The following is a 21,058-nucleotide window of genomic DNA, read 5'->3' on the forward strand; positions in this document are numbered from 1 at the left end:
TATAGGTAGAATAATTGTTGATAACAGCATGTTAGTGCAACATTAAAATTACACTACACAGTAGTATTTTATGTTTAATTGGGTAGTCTATAAAGTTAGCCAGTCACAGAGGCTGGGATAATTGATGTGAGTGGTGAACGCATATGGAAAACATATATTAAGGTTGCTGTCTTTAGCCGTCTGCATTGACCTTATTTAGTTACATTATTTTTTCCAAAAGAAGCTGCCTTCCTGTTGCATCGACCAGTAAATGAAGTAAAACTAGTCCTGGTTACAGCATCAGCTGTCTTTCACTATGATACAGTATACTAAAGACGATTGAACAATCACACCTCATGTTCATTTTCACTGTGCTTGGCAACAGTGTACTCTCATAAAATGAGAGTTGGTGTTTGTCCAAACACCTACTGCTGGAGGTAGTAAGCAACTTCCTGCAGTCCAGGTGTTGTGCAAGCTAGTTTATGCACAGTTTGACTGTCACAGCGTAAGGGGACACTTGATCAGTGAAGGACTTGTTTGACATTTTGAGAAAAAAGGTATATTTGCGCCACATGTTTTATATATACACTGAGCAGACAAAGACGAATAGGCAGATTTCTCCAAATGTCAAACTGTTCCTTCAGTGTTTTTGGAAGTTTTTTTTTTTTTTTAGTTTTAATGTCAGTAAAACTCAAACAGGTGTGAGTCATTCTGGGCTGAAAAAACTTTTTTGCGGGTTAAAGGTGGATGGTAAAGGTTTAATGGTACATAATGATGAAAGTATAGATATGCATACATAAATATATATTTATGCCAAGTTCAGGTCACATATCAAATACTGTAGTTAAGTGATGATGTTTACAGTTTTAATGAAAAAGCCAAAAGGACCATATGAATTATTTATCCAGCAGAGATCTTGTGAGCAGTTGATCGAAATCTCTGGAGGAGAGTGCACAAAAATTGGATTAAGGAAATGCTCCCATGCAGAGTGATAGAACCAAGAACATTTTCTTCCTCTGCTTCAGCCACACACAAACGCTGAGGAGGCTGTAGCTTGTTTTCCATAATGTCCCCCATGTCAGAGAGTGGATGATGATGATGATGGTGGCCATAATATGTTCATAACAGCGATGATAGAAGGGTCAGGATGGCTGTTTTTTGTATCTATCGTCTTATCTACTTGCTGTTCAAGAGTAGCAGCTATATTTGAGCATTTAAGGGACTATATCTGCTTTAAGGCTACGATCCTGCACATGTTCTTACCATCATAAGCCATGAAGATCTCTCTTTTTTACTGCATATTGGTTTGTTGTGTGCATATTTCTTATATTGTATTGCTCATGACTATTGCTTTGCATTCCTCGAGTGCCCTTTTATCTGAATAAAATACCATCCTGGGACAAATAAAGCTGACACAGATACAAACCATGAATCATGAAATCGGCACTCTAACATAAATGTTATTGGCCACTCCAGTCGAAGAATAATCCATCTATGGAATCCTTGTTTTAGCGCAGTCATATTTTTCACCACATTGCTGATACAATTAAGTGGAGGAAAAACAGGGTTATGTGTTAGCAGTGTTCACTAGCACAAAGACACTAAAATTAGTTAAATGCACAAGTCAGCTGGTCAAAATTAAATTCTACCAAAATGATTTCCTTATATTCCTTCATTCCTCTTCTTCTTATCCTACTTACAATCCCTTTGTTTGACCAGTTTCTTCTGAGCCATCTTCTTCTGCTTGGCACAAAGTCAAGACTTTAGGTATTGATCTCAGCCCCCGCCCACACTGACAGAGGGTGATCTCTGTCAGTGTGGGCGGGGGGCTGAGATCAATCACTGTGCTTCTAATGCAGTGCTTTAGCATACAAAGAGTGCTTTAAGGTTGATGCTGATGCAGTCTATAGGGAAATCATGGGATGTACTATTTTATAGGTACCTGTAGCTAGCACTTTGAGCTATCATTTTATGTAAGCTATCCCTTCTGATTTACCTCAAGATCAGTGTAGTATTATTTTCATCACGAGTTGTGCACTTAACTCAGCCAGAGAGATAAAAGTTAACCTTTTGGATGTCTTAATTATTATCTGTCAGTGGCCAATGGTTTTAAAGCAGCAGTGGGCGGCCTTAGCCTACCATAGGTCAATACCTGTCTTGTGTTTATTTCTGAAGTCCTGGCAACTCCCCAGGATTCACCGGTGATGACATTTATCTTCGTCTTGACCTTTCTCAAGATGGCCAGTGAATCAGATCATTACACCTCAAATCTCTGGTGTCTCTGTACTGATAAATTAGTTTCCCAAAATAATATTGTCTTCTTATCGCCCTTGTGTTTCCTACATTTGAGAAACTGAATTCGGTTGCTCTGGTCTTCCTCTGGGAATAGAACAATAAGGGTAAAATGTCTAACCATAAGAAATGAATGCTTTTCTCCTGCTTAGAAATGTGTATGTTTCACACTGTTCATCTCTGATTGAATTAAGAGATTTTGTTTATTTGGTGCTTCACATTTTATGTATGCCAGCTTCACATTTACATTTATGCCCTTTGTGGCAGGATGAGCTTTAACCTGCCAATTATACAAAGGACTGGTTAGAAGGCTATCTATTCTCTATAGATTTCCTGTTGCTGAATACAGCTTAGATTAATCGCATCTAGCAGTTACTTGGAAACGGAAACGGGAACAGGAATGCTGACAGGCAGAGAGCATTTAACAAACAAACATATTCAAAAACCCTGCATGCATGCTCTCTCGCTCACTCACATAAGACACAGTGCATGTCAAATTGTATTTACTTGAACTGTCAGCTGCACAAAACAACAGCTGAAAATTCTCCCAGAGTACCGCGTGTGGTCAAGCTGGACATTTTAGTTTTCTTTTTGGTGTTGAAACGTTCAGGAAAGTAGTAGAAAATATGGAGCCGTTTTGCATGGCCCTTCACCTGATCCCAGCCACACATTTTTATGCAGCTGATACTGCAGAATTATTAGCCAGCTTTTAGGAATGCACTAGCGCAGGTTAAATGAAAATTAACCCCAAACCATTGACTCCAATCAGATACAGACCAGTTAAATAAATCTTTTTGCACAGTTTTTGATGCAGTTGATGAAATCATTGGGTTAATAAGAATGCTTTCCTTTTATTTGATCTTGTGTTTTTGTTTCTTGCAATTAATGGTAACTAAGTACTTTTTTGTGGGGTTCCTCAAGTATCGACGTACAGGACCACTTCAGTATTTCATCTTGAAGATGTTATCATGGCATTTCTTTCATAATGTTTTTAGATAACACACAGCTTTATCTGACTGTGTGTTCCCACAAAACAACTGATTTGCTTTCAAATATCCTTAAATATCCTGTAAGGCTCATTTATCTTCTGCTATCACCTCACAAATATTGCTAAAGTGTGACCCACTACTTCAGTGACAGAGAAAGTGATGCACAATCAAACATACTTGAGTATTTACTTTGACTTCCCTGTCTATTTTACTTAAAATATTCAGATAGACTAGCAGAGCAACTACAGTCTGAGTTCTTATCATGACCAGAAGGACAGAACACATCATATTTTTTTAAGTCCCTACATTGGTCGCCTGTCAGTCTCTATTGATTTTAAAATAATTTTACTTGCTTTAAAATAACTTTATGGCCTTGTGCCTGAACTAGTTTGCCCCCTCGAGCCAAACTGGTTCAGGTCTGCTGGCACAGGTCTGTTAGTTCGTCCAAAGAGCAGCACCAAAGCCTTGGAGAGGCAGTGTTTAACATTTATGCCTAGAGACACTGAATTAGACTGCTGCAGGATGTAAGAGCAACAGAAAGTGTTGACATCTTTAAAATGTAATAAACGTGTAATAAGCGTTTCTTCAGTTCACTTAATTATTTTATTATGGCTCTTAATCTAGTTTTTATTGCTTGATTATATGTTTTGTCATATATTATCAGTTTAATTGACTGATTGGATTTTAAAAGGTCAGGTTTGAGTCAGAGATCTCTGCATATTAATATATTCCTGGCCACTGCTGTTCATAAAGCCAAAGGCATACTAATTAGAAAAGTGCTTTTTCTTCTCTTTTTTTCTAACAAATGTTTTATTCCTGCTACTTCTCAGGATTTTCTTCAAATGGCAGGCACAGCCAGGTCATGCAATTTAGGCATTTGCATCATTGCTTGTGTATATTGAAGATATGTCTGACATTTGTGTGGTCCTTTGATTGTATGCATTCATGGTCTGCATGTGTGCTGATATTTATAACTATCTTGCAATTGTGCAGTTGTGCACAAGGTGTAAGGTAGGCCATCCTGATAATTTTGAACTTCTTTCATCATTATCCCTGGAAGAACATCCAGTGACTATCGGTGACTTTTATTATTAAGCCCGTGCTATCTTTTATTTCTGTTTATGTTACTCGTAAGCTGAAATCTACACATATTAACATAAAAGTCATATATCATCTACACTCGCCTAGAGGGTATTCATAAAATCACCAAGCAGATGTTACACTTGGCGCATTCACCAGTTTCTCTCTGTCAGTGTTCTGCTTTTAACACTATTTAAAGTGACACGTTGCAGTGAAATGTACTGCCGAAAGCAAAACAAACAAACAAACAAACAAAAAACCCTCCACAGTCACAGATTATTTGTATTGGAATACCATGATTAGGCACCTATAATATGTATACTGCTATGAGAAAATTATTGACATGAGAATATCTCTCAGTCTTTTTAAAAAAATATGATAGAATATCATTCTAAGGACAGGGATGGTCATACGCAGTAATTAATGACTGCCTAGTAAGATAAATATCTTCATCAGTAAACAGCTGTGGTTCCTAGAACATGACATGATCATCGCCTGGAGTCCGTCTAATACGTCTTAATATTTCTACCTGTGTGAGTGTTTAATTTGGCATGACATCCTCAGCATGCTTACTGGTGTGTTCACATGTGTTTGCTCTGACAGTTTATTCATTATAGCTCACTTATACATTTTTTTGGAGGTGGTTACAAAGTGGCTACCGCCTAGTTTGGCAGCGTGTCGGTCTTTGAAGTCAGTTAAGCGTCTGGTTATCCTCCTTGAGCCCAACATGGCTTCTCCCCACATTTCCTGAATCTGATGAAAAGTCTACGCTGTCGTGGGTAATAGCACAGCTACACCCAGCTGAGCTCTCACACAGAGAGAAAGAGGGAGGGAGAGAAAGAAACAGGGGTAGAAACACGGGTTGTAATCACCTTCTCAAACGTCACTTGCCTTTTATTCAGTCCAGTACAACTGGCGTAGGAGGTAAGTGGGCAGATGTGCTGAGTCACGTTTACATCAGGAAGATAGAAAACAACAGGACTGATTGGGAAAAAGACATCATTTTAAACATTGTGAAATATAAAACCCTAAATAAGCAAACAATTTGAGACAAGTAATGCAAAGGTAGCCTAATTAAAATAGCGGTGAACTGTATCTGCTGAATCAAATTGCAAAGTAATCAGGCAGTTTAAATTAAAAATCTTGCTATTTCTTAAGTAAGTGGCAGACCTTAACAATAATATGCAAATAAAGGTTTGGAATTAAGGTTAATGAAAGAAAAAACAGCTCTGTAATTCTTGAAAAGATAGCCCTGATTGGCTTCCAACAAATAAACCTTTTTTGCATTTATTTTCTAGTAATGTGATACTTTGACTTCAAGATCAATAAAAGCAGTCAACGGAGTGGAGAGGCTTTAATGACATTAGCAAACTAATCAGTAACAAACATCAACAGGCCCTTTGTTTTAGCCAATCTGATATGGAGATTCTAGCAAAAAGGCAAAGTGCAGTTTTACTTCTTGGCTGTCATTTTGCAAACTATAAAACCTCCAAGTCAAGCAATTTAATCAAATATGTGTAAAATATTTCAAAATCAAAGGAAGACATTAGTTAAAAGATGCACTGAACCAGCATAAAAAATAGTGGTGCCCTTTTTGCAAAAGAAAAAGAGGAGGTAACTCCTATTCTTAACATTTCGAGACTTACATTTTCAAAACATTCGTACAGTTTTATTTTGCATCTTCCAGTGAATGTATGCAGCCCTGGGTCAAGATGTTCTACGGCTCTGCTGGCTGGGTCAGCACTGATTTGCTGGGTAGTAAGAGCTGGGTGTGAAGCAGCTGCCTCTGTCTTTCATTGACCTATGCCTCTAATTACGGTGTGAAAATATCAGCTGTCCTCTCACGTAAATGTCGTCCTGCAGCGAGCAAAGTTTAATCGAAACAGAAGCCCTTGGCTGATATGATACAGAGGTTATGAATGCTGATGGCAATGGTGGTTTGGGTGGGGAATGTGTTGTAGAATATGGTCCCATCTTTTTTGGTCGTCCCAATTATGAAAAACCCCCCAACACATTTTCATTAAAATTATGTATGTTTAATAGCAATGAAACTAAAACATTAAAACCAAATCAATAGCAAGAAATGTCATTTCCTACATATACAGCCAACTAGAAGATAACACTTTATTTTATTGTCGCTCACCACAGAAATTCAGAAGCTTTTGCACAGCATGAAATGTGTTTGCAGTCTAAATAAAAGCCCTCCATGTGGGTACATGTGGCCATGCTTTCCAAAGTGAGCTGTGGAACACACATTTCCTGCCAAAATTGCACAGGAAAGTTCAATGTAATACATCAAATCGGGTGTCATGTCAAAATTTACATTTAGAAAGATTTTCAGCTTGAAGATGTCTCACTTTGAGATATATTTCACTGACAGCATCTATAAATATAAATTTCTCAGTCTGTTGTATATCCCTGCGGAATATTTTTGCCTTTGCACACTCTGCAGGATTATCCTTTGATGTTACATTTCAATCAGGGTAGTGATTCTAATCCAGCAAATAATGGCCGGAGTTTCTTGACATTTGACAGCCCGTAAATCAACTCAGGTCAAACAAGACCTCAGTCGCTAAAGGCTTTCACTTAACATAAAGCCAACAGCCTATTTCCTGTATATTTTTAAATATATGAACATAATGTTTGTTATTCAATAATGTTTCTTCTGCTGTGAATAGATGCAAGATTGATTGTGGCTCACACTGTATAGTAATTCCCTTTTTCTTTTGTTGTTGTTTTTAATCAACATTATCTCCCAGGAAGGTGAAGGCCATTAAAAGTTATTGAATTTGACTAATATTTTGTAAAAGGTTAAAGTAAAGATTGAGAATTTAGTGGGATATAATTCTTTGATAATCCGTCAAACACAAGTCATCCTCCGAGATCTTTTCTTGTATTAGTCTGATCTCATTTCTTTATAAATGTTCACACACATACCAGTTAATCTACCATTTGAAATGCTGGATGGGTAAAAAGTCTAATATTGTTCAAACATACCCAGACAAATGTCAGCTACCTTAGTGTGCATATCTGTGCAAAGAGCATGAGGTTTATTTGTAAAATACTTGGAGTGAAATTCTTCTTTTGGGCGTGCATTTGTGAACTGTCTCCTGACATCTTATTATTATGGGCTACATGGTAGGATTTAGGAAGGAAAGCAAAATGGATCTTGCAACAGGGATACTGCAGCTCACTCCATTACAAAACGACCCCTGGCCTGTGGATGGTCTCTAAACATGTTCAAGTTTTTATACAAATATAACTATCATCTGCTTCACTCAGGGAAGAAGGCACAAAAAAGAAAATGAGGAAGATTATTAGCTACTATATAGAAGTCATCATAGGAACTGATTGGGAAACAGAAAAGAATATTTATATCTGCAGCAATGCTCAAAGTGTGACACACTCTTTATCTCTCAGAAAGAAGAATACTTACAGTACATACAGACATACTGTACAGAAACACCCAATTTCTCAAACTGATTCCATGGCAACGTGACTATTGCGCTTCCTGAATGTATTTTATTTACATGGTAAAGCATATAGTTTTGTTTACATCTGAAGAAAAAAAATGCAAGTCATTTAATTTGTTTATTGATGCTGCAGCTACACCATACTACAATGAATGACAGAGGAGGAGAAAAAAATAACAGCTAGGATGTTCTTAGTAGCTGGGATAGGCTTACCTCCCCCATGACTCTGAATTCACTAAGTGGAAGAAAATGGATAGGTGGAATGGCATCTAGGATCTCTGATGAGATTTTAAAATCTTCACATTCAAAGCTCACTTCCCTTTTTCCACACTCATTTCTTTCTCTTCTTTTCTGTCTTTCTCCCTCCATCACTCCCTTATCAGCCTCTCCCTCCCACTTTCGTTCCAGGGAAGCATGGCTTCACCTGGGGGCTATGATAACATGAGGCAGAGTCATAAATGACTGCAGAGTGAGGAAGGAAATCAGCACTGGTCAAGCTTTTGGCCAGAGGGAAGGCAGTGGTTTGTGTCGACTGCAACAGGGGCCAGTGGAGGTCTTATTGGCGGATGTCACTGAAGCTTGGCCTTTCTCATGAGGGAGCAGGGACAACAGAGTGTCTGCTAACCAACTAACATAGCTAATCCCCAAGATCCAAAAACACCACCCTGAGAAGGAGAAAATCATTCACATGAAAAGTGCCTCACGCTGGGCTGGCTCAGGCGAATCTACACATCTCTGTGTGTGTCAGACACTGTATGCATTTGTTGCTTGCAGAAACACTGTACACAAGATATTAGAGCAATATCTCATTTGAACTCCTTTTTGCATGATCTGCATTGCATATAGACCATTCATTTAGGGGATTTTTCTCAGTTTTTCTGCCAATTGGAAATGGCACATTGCCTGAGTCTTGCACTTTTCCAATACTACAAACCCTACTGTCAGCCTGAGGGGGGTGTGACATGTGCTACCACTATGACACATGATGCTGCCAGCTGCTTCTTTTCACCTGTGAGTGATGTGCTTTGCTAGGAGGATGCCCCAACCAACTAGGGGGATTCATTGCACTGACAAAGACGAGAACCTTCTGTATTTTCAAGGAAAGAACAATGTGTATTGGCAGTTGAGTGCAGAAACTTTACCTTAGTGCAACCTGTAAGACTCTCAGAGACATTTTTAACTCCTGAAGTTAGACTTATTAGATAATGCTTCTTTGCACAGGATTATACAACCAAGTCATCCCTGTATGATAAAATACTGTAAGTTGTTTGTCAGCGCCTTTGAAACATTGCAGTCCCATCACAACTTTTTGCCATCACAACTTTATATCCTAAAGCTACCCTGCAGAGTTTCTGACAACTTGCAAACTGCTGTCTTTTTCAGTAGGTGTCTGCTATTTTTCTATTGCACACGCTGATAGATGAACGTATGTATAAACATACAAATGTGCAATTTACATTCTACCGCTAGTGGAAATCCTTTAAGCAATTAAGTGATAGCAGTAATAAACAGAAAAGTCTTGAAATCCCAACAAAAAAAGTTTAAGGTTCAGATTAAAACAAACAAAACATACAAGTGATTGTGCATATTTTTATGAGTAAAGAAGTGTCTTGTTGGCACCTTTTTCTGAGAAATACTGAGTATAAAACTCAACCAAGCATCTATGTATGGGCACTTTTCATGTTTTTATTTCTACAACTTCACTAGAGTAGCTTTGAATTCCGATCCAGAAATACAAGAGTGGACTGCAAGAACACCTACAGAAAAAAAATTATAGTCTTCTACAATGTTATGCCTATTATCCGCTTTGTGTGTGAAATAATAGTGGATTTAGTCTTGCAGTCATAAACCCTATATTTAAAAAAGAAATCCTGATATTTTCCTGTTAATGGATCTATTTTTTTATTTGCACCAGGTCATCTTGACCATGTCTACATGCATAAATGGATCAAGCTGGTGCCATGCAGTTGGCTCATAAGATATTTATGTTAATGAACAATTGAACAGACCTATTTAATAAAGTAGCCAGAGAATGTTCATATGTCACAAGATACGGTAAACCACAAAAAGGTCTGTTTTCATACAATGGGCATGTTCTGACTGTAAAAATTCAAAGCAAATTTCTGTTGTTTCTCCACATTAAAGTATTTATTACAGGTTTTTTTTTCATTTATTAAATGTACTGTGAGTGGACAGTTTGAAGCCATCTATATTGAAAACCAACAGTATGTGTGAAATTAGCTCCTGTATGATGACAGTTCACCCTAAAGGCTGATCTCAAAAGTTACCAGTAAATCCACTTTATTAATGCCTTGACACGGATCTCATTAATTTGTCATTGCACAGATGTATCCTATTAGCAGTGATGAGTTCATGTCTTGCACATTCACACATAATATAAGCTACAACCCATATTTGCAATAAAATATTGTGTGTAACACGCAGAAACACTCTTAAGCAAACATAGTCTTACATGTATTTTGTATAATGTCTCAGTTGCACTCCTGCAAGTGAAACATGTAGGACAGCCACTGCAGAGAAAGAGCTTAGTGATGTTATGTAAATTGAGATGATGAGAGCGACGCAGAAAACAAAAGAGAAAGGCAAAAGAGGCATTAGAAATACCAGATTCAGTTCCTCTTTCATAACAAGACTCAGTCTCTGCTTAATGGACTTCCCTCCACTGGAATGTCTGTAAGAGGGGGAGAATGCAGGTGTCTGTTGTAAATGAGGCTGCAGTTATGACAGTGGAGATTTTATTGTATATGTGTCTGGTATTCCAATAACGCCTTATTTCACATACACTTACTGTAGGGAAGCTGATGCGGTGATCCATCTGTTTGGCTTGGTCCTCATTTTCTCTTCTCTTCTCTTCTCTTCTCTTCTCTTCTCTTCTCTTCTCTTCTCTTCTCTTCTCCTCTTCTCTTTGCTTTCTGTCACAGCTTTGGCTCCTGCTGAAGACAGATAACAGGAACTGGAGGTTTATATTTGCTTTATTGAGCGTTAGATTCACAAGTGTATATTCAGTGCTGATGGATGTTCCTTATGAGCCGTGCCCAGCGTGCATGCGTCTGTATCTATACCACAGTTGGCGTGTGCATGTGTGTGCCATAATGTGTGTAGGTTGCTTAAAGTGATATGCATGGAGTATAGAAAGCTCATGGTGAAAGGAAATAAAGGCAGTGAGGAATGTGTTAGTGTGGGCTATACACAGGGAAAGAGGTTCACACAGCTGATGAATATAACTGGCACAAAACTGGCTTATTAGTGAGGGTTGTGTAATCTAACGATAACAATGGCAACGTGAAACAAAATTCAAATTACTGTCCTATTTAAATCTTATTACAAAACTATCATATTGGTTGTCATTTTCATTTTGTACTTCAGCTTTTAGAAGTTTAATGATTAATAATCTTCCATGTCATTTCTCTTTACAGCATGATGTTAGTACACGGTGCTGTTATCAAATTGTCCTCTTGAATGTTACCCTTCTCCTGCGGGAGCAATAGATTTGGCAAAGGATAACAATTTTTCTAAATCACAAAAGTTCTAAATCACTATCTTTGAACCAATTACTCTCTTTTGGCACAACACTCAGCTTTATTTAGATACAATTTGTGGATCTCATTTACTTAAAAAAAAAAAGTACGTTCTTGGATCTACATGTGATAATGGTAGTAATGGTTCCTACTGATATTCATTCTTGTGTTTCTAGTATGTCCATATCTTAATAGTAGTTGCTGGCTGCCACTATGTGGAATCAGTTATAAAGAGGGCGCGGCACTGAAAACGTCCCTGCGATTACTTTGGTTACTGGGGTTGGGGAATACTCTTTTTGCCCTGTTGCCAGGGAGTGGCCGATTGGTCTCTAGACCTGTGTGACTGGGCCCAGCTTTCAATTGAATTGAATTCAGTTTTATTTATATAGGGCCAAATCACAATCACAGTTTCCTCAAGGTGCTTTATGTTTTAAGATAAAGACCCTACAGTAATAAAAAGAAAACAGAAAACCCCAACAATCAGATGACCCCCTATGAGCAAGCACTTTGGTGACAGTGAGAAGAAAACACTCCCTTTTAACAGGAAGAAACCTCCAGCAGGCTCAGGACGGGGCGGCCATCTGCCGCGACCGGTTGGGAAGAGGGGAGGAAGACAGAACAAAAGACACGCTGTGGAAATAACTAACTAATTTCTGTACAAGGTTTTGCCTTAAGTGACAAATTCAATAGATTTGTTAAATAAACTGAAAATCTGGTTCAGAGAATGTCACTTTATGCTGTAACAAGTTAGAAAAACTATGTGTATGATCTCATTGTTTGGGTTTGAGCATAGACAAAATTATTAATAGGCTGATTTGGTTTTTGCTCTCTAGTGTCAAAAAAATCAGAAGTTTCTTTCATGCACTTTATAAAGCCAGTCCTGAGAAAAAGTTGAAACGTGTTTAATAAATTCTACAGAAGGGAATTATTCACTTATTTTTTCTTTTTCTTTTTTTGGTTTTGACCTTTTTTGTGTAAATAGTCACTGCCTTCAAATATATTCTCCACCCATAATGAGGGCTTAATTAAGCCGATTTTAGGCTTGAAATTGAAAATATCTAGCTTTGTAAATGAAGTGCACTTGGCTATATCACATTATGACCACCATTTGTTTGGTATAGTAACTTACAGTAGTTTATCATATGCCAGAAGTGGAAAGATATACTCAAGTAGCAATACTATATTGTGCTCCAATTATAAATAAAGGCCTGATCTTTTCAATGCTTTTTCAGTAACAGTACCCAAATTATAATAGCATAAAGCATTTAAAACAAATAAGGTGGCTTTGGGCAGATTGGTTTTGTACATTTTGTTTCCCAGATTTCTAAATAGTTAGTTTGTTCAAACCTTGTCACACAATTCCTTTTACAGACGGTAAATCAACGGTTTAACAAAACAGTTAATCTGCACTAATGCAACCAAAGCATGCCAAACACTTCTCAGGATAATTTCTCCAAACAGAACATTGGCAACATTTACCTACTCACAGTAATATTTTGACAGTCAGAACAAAATAGAAAAAAAAATAAGCTAGGAGGCCTTGTAGTGGAGTTCAGCTGTTCTTTCTGAGTTTCAGGTCCAGTGAAAATGCTAACTTGATCTGGTATTTCTAATAAAATCGGCTGCCTTTGCTAACTAAACCTTTTTCACATTCAGAAGTCTTTCATGTCAATGAAATTTAAAGATTCAGTTCAATCTGTCTTGCAGAGCACATGGTTAAGAGGATACATTCAAGCAGGCCTCTGTGTTTAAGGTCATTGCTGTGAAAAGAGCGGTGTCCTCTCTCTTTTCCAGTACTCAGTTTCGAGTACACAAATGAAAAAAAAAAAAAAACTTCATACATGGCCTTCCTCATGGTTGCTAAACAGCCATGTGTCAGAGTTATTAAATAAACCAAAATTCACTCTTCAGTTTGGTGGTTAAATATACATTTTCATTTCTGGAAAATGCCAGTTAGAGATAAAAATTACATTGAAGTCAATATTTAAATAAATAATACCAACAGAACTGGCTCCATGCTCTCACTGATAGGCAAAGCCACAAATGTAGTACTGTTTATATTTAGTTAGCAAACCCTTTATGCTTTTCACTATTGATAAGAGCTATTGTTCTTCATTGTCCCGTTCCTCTGGCTCTTTGATTGTTCCCATCCATCACTCGTATAAACCTTCAACTCACGCTTGATGGCTGTGAACTCAGACCTGGGATAAATTTGTTAAATTATATCATTAAAAAATCAATAAATAACATCTGTGCTTTAGCTGTGTTTGACATCTTCCCCCTGTGGTTGGGACGATGAACTGCAATCACTGTGCTGAAAAAGACAGATTTCAGATAAATTTAGCCTAACTAGGTGAAAACCTTTGTTTTAAATTTGAAATCTTGGGACACTGCAAATATGTTTTCAAAAAATTGTAGTTCCTATTTTAAGCCATTCAGAAAAACATTGGTACAAACTCCAAGGGTGCTGCTCATAGCCAGTCAGTTTGGATGAGACTGTGTAACCGTTAAGTGGTAGAGACAAACACTGCACAGGGGAAACGTGATGAAAGAGAAAGGAACAAAAATGCTTCTGGATTGAAGCTGACATACACTGTGTGTCACTACTCCTTGTCACCGTGAATTGCATTTGTGTATCCTTTTTTGTTTTTTAAAGAGCATGCATGGTTGCTTATGGGTTTTGAGGTGTTTAATGTTAAGTTGTTCAGTAATGTAGGAACGAAGAGAACGAAAAGACAACAGATCAAAATATGCAGAGGCCACCGTAATGCTGCTTTGAGGATCTGTTTCCAGTCTCTGGTGAATTTCTGTGGGCTAATCATTTGATAATTACTCAGTGACACAGATGCTAATGTCTCAAAGGACCAAACAGAAAGAGATCCTCACTTCCTGTTGCCTCTCATTTCTGTATTGCCTAAGTGCACATGTACGCACTTAATGTCACATTAACATATGTAGGCAAACAAACACTCAAAGCATAAATACCAAAACCTCAATGTGTCACACTCTCCTGCTTTCAAGTTTACATGCTCAACCTATATTTCATTTCCTTCTGCTTTCTAACAATGACAGTCATATTTTGGCAATTGCTTACAAAAATGTTGTTTCGTGGTATACTTTTCTTGGGGAGGAATCATTTTACCTTATATTACTTTGGTATACTGAAAAAGAAATAACATGCAGTTCTTTTCCAATACATAATCTGCTTGTATTCTGCTCAGTGACAAGCTGTTTCTATAGGCTACCATTCAATGCTGAGTTTGTGCGGTAAGGGATTACGCTTTGTTCAGTGCTTTGGCCAGTCTCGGTTGCCCACAGGAAATCAATTGATGGAGGCCAGCTCATTGGCTAGCAGGCTTGCCATATAGTCTGCTTTTGTTTTAATCAATCGTCAAGCAAAACTCTTTATCTTAAAAATATAGTTAAATTGATAATTAATTAGTCACCTGACTTTTATCTCCAAGGGGTTTTAGTTTTGTGATAAACAATTTGACTTCTGTTTTCATTGTGTTGCTATGTTTTGTGTGTGCCTGTGTTTGTGCTAATGTCTGCTTTTGTGTTTATGTCCCCAATAACAGTGGGCTCTATAGGCACACATACCATGAGCCATGGATACCTGCATTAGAGGTAAAGCATTTTTCTGTAGGTGGCCTAATGGATAATGTATTTGTGACATAGGTTCCCCTATGCTCTATGTGTGTGTGTGTGAGTGAGAGTAATGTTCTTGGTACATGTTCTCATCTGTGAGAGCTCATGCTGACAGGTAGCTACAGCACTTAAAAATGTGTCTAAGTGCCCAGGTATGAGCAAAACTGTTAGCAGCCAGATTGTACACTGTGTTCACTGCCTCTAAAAGGGAGTAAAGTCATGTTGGTGGAACTTTACAATGTCTATCTGCATCTTACCACTTTGCCCAGATGAGAAAGGTAGTTGCCACCTACAAACCAGGCTGAAGCAAAGATGTGTAGCATTTGCTAGAGGTCTTCCTTCTGCAGTTAGGAACGACAGATCTTGTGGGAAGGAAACCCTGGTTCAAATGCTAGCCACACACAATTTCATATATTTCATTCAGCCGGTTCTCCTCTGTGATTCACAGCCTTCCTCTTCACTGTCACTATCAAAATAGAGGTAAACCATGCCCTAATATAAATATATAAAAAAACAAAACAACAGAAGCTTAGGTTTATATTTAAACTATATTACCCCTCTATAAAATTGAAAACTCAATTTGTCAAATCAAAAACAGCATATAATTATGCCTAAAATGCACTAAAATTAAAGCACAATTGTGTCAACCAAAAGAATAATAACAAAGCTCCTCTCTCACAAAAATAGGAAGAGCCAACCAGAGAGAAAATCAGCAGCAATTCGAGACCCACATCATCATCATCACATCCCAGGTTTTTCCTGAGTGCTTCTCATCTTGTAAAGTCATTGCCAGTGTTCACTCTACATTTGGCTCAAAGCGGTCGCTCACCATTTTAAGCTCACAGCCTTTTCTCATGGATTTTGTGCTGAAGCTGTTAGATTTTCTCACTGTCTTTCTCATTTGGTGTTTCATTTTTATGCTTTTTGGGTTTTTTTTCTACAACCTTGTGATGATTAAAACATTCGAGGTCTTTACACCAAACTAATCACTGTGGTTTCACTGAATATTAAACCTATTACAAAACAGTCATTTTACTGTATCCTATGCTGTCACGTCCACTTACGTTTAAATATATTAGCACATCATTTGCATATATTAGAATAGCAATTTAATGTGATGGTTACAGGCAGCTACTTGAGAATTATTGTGCACAGGCACAAAAAAACTCACAGCATATTCCACGTCTATCTCGCACATACTGACAGATGACAGATGTGCATGCTTTAAAAAGGAGCGAGACTTTAAAGAAATGGAACTTTTACAGCAAGAAAGCATGTAGGCCACAGCCTCACTACATGGAATGTTGCTATGGTTACACAGCGGGAAAGTACCACCCACTGACACTATCTAAATGTTTTTTTGGCTTAAGTGCCACCTTGTGTGCCCAGATCCTTAAAGCATAAATAAGCTCCAACTAGAGCAGTCTTGTGCTCATAGGATTTTTGAGATGTGTAACATTGGAGACTGACAGTGTAACAAAGCGTCATGTGGCCATGGCAGTGCTCTTTTCCTGCTTTCCATGGGATACCCTCTCCAAATTGTTCAGACCACTCAATGTCCAGCCAAGCAGGATTTAAGTGGGTTCAGGTGGAGTTTGTCATTGTATCACACACACATACAGACACACACACACAGACAGACAGTGACATGGAGCCCATCCTACCCGATAACAATGATGGCTCTTTTCATAGCCAAATGCAGTCTAACAGTAATCTCATTACTATTCATAAGAATCAAACTGTTTTCCTTTCAAAGATTTTCCCTGCCATTTTCTAAAAACACGGCCTTCGTTTTATTGTCTGCCCATTAAAAGTCACGACTGCTTCAACAAGTACATGAACTTTTCACTGGTTAATTAACTGTGTTTCCTCACTGATTCCTTCAGTGCAACATGGATATACAGCTATAGCCGTGCTGAGCCACCTGTGAGCAAACTTTGATCTGTTCTACATTTAATATCCCCATTTTTTTTTCTGATCATTCTATATTACATATTATACATTTTTGCAATGAATTGAAGACTTTTTAAAAAAAATTGTCCTCAAATAGGGCAGGAGGTGATGTATACTACACAGGTCACCAATCTATCCCAGGACAGACACAAAAAGATGGAAAACCATTTACTCTCAGCACAGTAAAAGTTTAAACCCACTGACATTAGACAATAATGCTAATGCTAGTCATTTTAGCATTTCATAAAAAACACGAGCTAATTTTCTATTTGATGTTAGCAGCACATTTAGAAAAAAGTTAGAATGGGGACAACAAAGAGTACAAAAATACGTGGTACTAGAAATAAACAGTTGGAGGAACATTTTTAATGTAATTTTGATCTAATTAGGTTCATTAGCAGCAGGACAGTAAGATAAATGGGTATGAATAGAAGCATTAGAGAAGCAGAGTTTCTCAGAAGTAAAGATGCGAGGACGCTCACCAATCTGTAAAAAACCACATCCACAAATTGTGGAGCCATTTCAGAATATTGCTCCTGAATATAAAAATCCTATGACTTTGTATATGACATTATTTAAAAAAACACAATATCATCAAATCATTCTTGAGAAATCTCTTTGTAGAAGAGATAAGGCAAACATCAATGCTGGATGCCTGTGAACAATGCATTGAAAATAGGCATGAAAATATCGCACTGGCTCAGGAACATTTCCAGAAATCAATGCCTGTGGACACAGTTCACCGTGCAATCCACAAATGCAGGTTAAAGCTCAATCATGCAAAGAAACAGCCACGTGTGACCATGAGCAGAAACACCACCATCTTCTCTGTTCCAAAGATGATCTAAAATTGACTGAGGTAAAGAATGTAACTGTTCTGTGGTCAGGTGACTCAAATGTTGAAGTTATTTTTGGAAAACCACATCCTCTGGACTAAATAGGAGAGGGACCATCCAGCTTGCTATCAGCACTCAGTTCAAAAACCTGCATTGGTGCCTATGGCAAAGGCACCAGACATTCTAAGATATAAACAGGTTTTAGAGCAACATATACTCCCATTCCTGTGTCTTTTTCAGGAAAGGCCTCATATGTTTCAGCAAGACAATGCTAACCCACATTCTGCAGCTATTAAAAAAGCATGACGTTGTAGCAGAAGAAGAGAAGATCCCTACAGTTCTCCAAAATGCCGCAGTGGAACTAGAACTCGTTACACAAATGTATAATATAGTTTGTAAGGCTTGAATCAATATTGTTTAATTTGGTTTTAGTTTATTTTTCTTATGTGAAACCTCTATGAAAATAGTGTAACTAAAACCTTATTTTCAAAGAGCAGTAAAAAAGGAGCAGTTTTGAATTGCTTGCTCCTATTCTCTGAGCAAATGTCATAAGTTAATTTATTCAGTAACACTTTTGGAAAACTTTTATACAATTTCATCTAGTTAGACCTTAGTTTCATTCATTATAGACTGTGAATACTCAGCGGTGTTATCATCTTTTAATGTTTGGATTTCATTTGAGAACACTGGTTTTGAGCACAGATAAAACTGTTTTGATACGATTATTTGGTTTTGCCAGAGGAGTTGGATGTTTTTAAATAGTTTACAATCTGAAAATTGGATTGTTTAGAGGTTTGAGAAAAGGGTGGAAGGCTTTAGCAAATGTTGAAAAACTGGGATAGAGAAAAAAAATGTGATATGATTTTGAATTTCAGCGTGTTTCTGTCAAATCCTCATAGACTAGAAATAACTTGTTTTTATGAGATCTTAATCATGTTTACTTGGATTTGTCTCTATATTTTCAAGTTATGAGAAAACAAAAGTCACATTTTAGTAAATGCCGATTCACGTGTCCAACAATAAAAGCTTTTTTGAGCATACAATCAAGAAGTTTAAACCATGTTGCCCTAAACTCTGCAACATTCGGGCTGGTAGAATTATCACAGTGGCACAACAATAAGTGGCACATCCATCTGGAGGTTGTTCCTCCACAGGTAACTCATGCAAGTACTCAAATAAAATGACTGAATGTTTGTGTCAGCAGCCTTTTAAGGAATCATCAATCTGAGCGACCTGTTGCTTGGTATTACTTATCTCTTACTAAACAAATAGCTTTTATACTACTTGTACATGAAAGCCTTAGGGGACTCGAAGAAAAATGTAAGCCAAATAATGAACTTTCCACGTTAGTGATCATGAGTAAAATTATATTTGTATTGTGGTTTTGCTCTGAAATTGAATTCTTTGATGTTTTTTACTCTGTATGTGCATAAATATAATAACAAACAAATGACACACTTTGACTATTTTATTGTGCACAAGGGATTTGAATTCCCCAAATGAGTAAATGCGTCATTTTGAAAGATAAAAGAATATTTTGTTAAAATTGTACCCACTTTCAGTGTGGTCAGGAGATGCATGCTAAAGTATATCAAGTGAAGTAAACTGTATTCATAACTATATTTTAAATCCACTTAAATAGAATTAAGATTGTTTCACATACTCTTTTAGACCCTTGTTGCATAAATGTTTTATGTACTCATCTTAAAAAATGCTATGTTAACTTGTGATAATGTGTATCATACTATTCTGAGACCAATGCTGGTTTTAATGGGTCCAACAAATGTCCATTATCACCAACTTACAATGATTTGTGCTGCAGTGACATTTAATGCTACCTCTCCACGTGGTCTGAATGTGAGTTGTTACTAGTCCAACATGTCCTCTAAAATTCAGAAGAATGGAAGCTTGAAAAAAACCTGGTGGATGGAGGAGGAGGCAGGGGATGCTTTAGCAGGATGCAAAGCCTTAATATACTGTAGGAGTGTCAGCATGGTAGGACAAAGAGGAGAAAAGCATTTTTCTTGGCTCTGAAACAAATGAACAGCCTCTTATAGAGTCGTAGCTGTTGTCGCTGTGATTAGCCCCTTAACTACAGGGTTCTTGCATGTGTTGCTGTGGCAAAGCTGTGAGTTTCAATGTCAGAGTGTTTGTTAATCCTCCAGAGGAGCAACTGGTGTCCGATTTTAGTGCCTCCATTACCTTAGACCATATGAGAACGGCTGATTGATGTGTGTGAATGGTGTGATTGGCATTAAGCTTCTTTTACCACAAAACCGCTCCTGTGGTCCATTTGGGTCTGACGGGTGCTGATTGGGTTCAAGTGCTCCTCGACTACAGATGCCATTTGAAGATTGCTTTTATCCCCCCTTGAAACACAGGGACAGATAAGAAACTGAATTTTCTTCTTTGGGGATCCAAAAAGCTTCCTCCCACATAAACAGAAATACACATAGCCAGCACAGTGTTTCCTTACCTCTTTGCTTTCTGTCTTTAGCCTTTTGTCAAGAAGCTATACATACACACATAAATACTGCAAATTATATTTGCTTGCTCCAGGGCAGTTCCCCTCAAAAAAGAAAACGATGCTGAGAATGATTGGTCTTGAAAACCCTTTTAACTCTGCGGTTTTCCACCACTCCTCCATGCCATCTTATCTTTCCCATACAGCATGCTGAGCAAAAGTAGTTACGCCCTGCTGTCTCTTCGTGGGATCAGCAGTCTTTGCCACAAATATCTTAAAAGCAACCTCATAAATTAGCAAAATTGTGTGGTTTTAAATTCCAACAAACACATGTCTAAATAGTAGAAAACTGCTCTTGTTTAGTGAGACAAAAATCTGACAACACATTGTAACGAAGATCAAATCTCACGACCTGAAAGTTGCTTCATAAAGAATGAAAAAGCCTGTGTTAGCCTGTTTTATGAAGCCAACTCAGAATTAGTGTGACAGCAAGTCAAGGCATGTTTAAAAGCAAGTTACTCAAGAATTTAAAGAACATATCTCAGATATAAAAATAATAATAATAATTCACAGTTAGGATATCTTACAGTTCTACCAAATGTGTAAACACATTTCCAGAAACTGGCTCATTTCTCAAAACTCTAAAAACAAACTGAAAAGAGTTAACTGCTTTGTCCAAACTTCACAGATCTCATGCAAAATGAAACATGACACTAAAAACCGTGTTCCCTCTTCTCAAACCGATTCCTTCTGCCAAAACAATGCAATGAGTCATAATATGCCATCAGATAAACACTAAGGTGAT

At 37.5% G+C, this 21,058-nt stretch overlaps 1 protein-coding gene and 1 long non-coding RNA gene across 4 annotated transcripts in view; one reads left to right on the plus strand and one right to left on the minus strand.

Annotated features, from left to right (window-relative positions):
• grid1a (glutamate receptor, ionotropic, delta 1a) overlaps positions 1-21,058 on the plus strand; it is a 259,377-nt gene that overhangs the window by 37,098 nt on the left and 201,221 nt on the right. The window lies entirely within an intron of this gene.
• Positions 7,014-20,428, minus strand: LOC102077804 (uncharacterized). Its single transcript, XR_269768.3, has 4 exons — positions 20,266-20,428; positions 20,059-20,158; positions 10,623-10,767; positions 7,014-10,505 (listed from the first exon to the last, which is right to left on the minus strand). It is a non-coding gene; the product is annotated as an uncharacterized LOC102077804 (long non-coding RNA).

This window comes from Oreochromis niloticus, linkage group LG13, assembly GCF_001858045.2.
Source record: "Oreochromis niloticus isolate F11D_XX linkage group LG13, O_niloticus_UMD_NMBU, whole genome shotgun sequence".
NCBI classification, from domain to species: Eukaryota; Metazoa; Chordata; class Actinopteri; order Cichliformes; family Cichlidae; genus Oreochromis; species Oreochromis niloticus.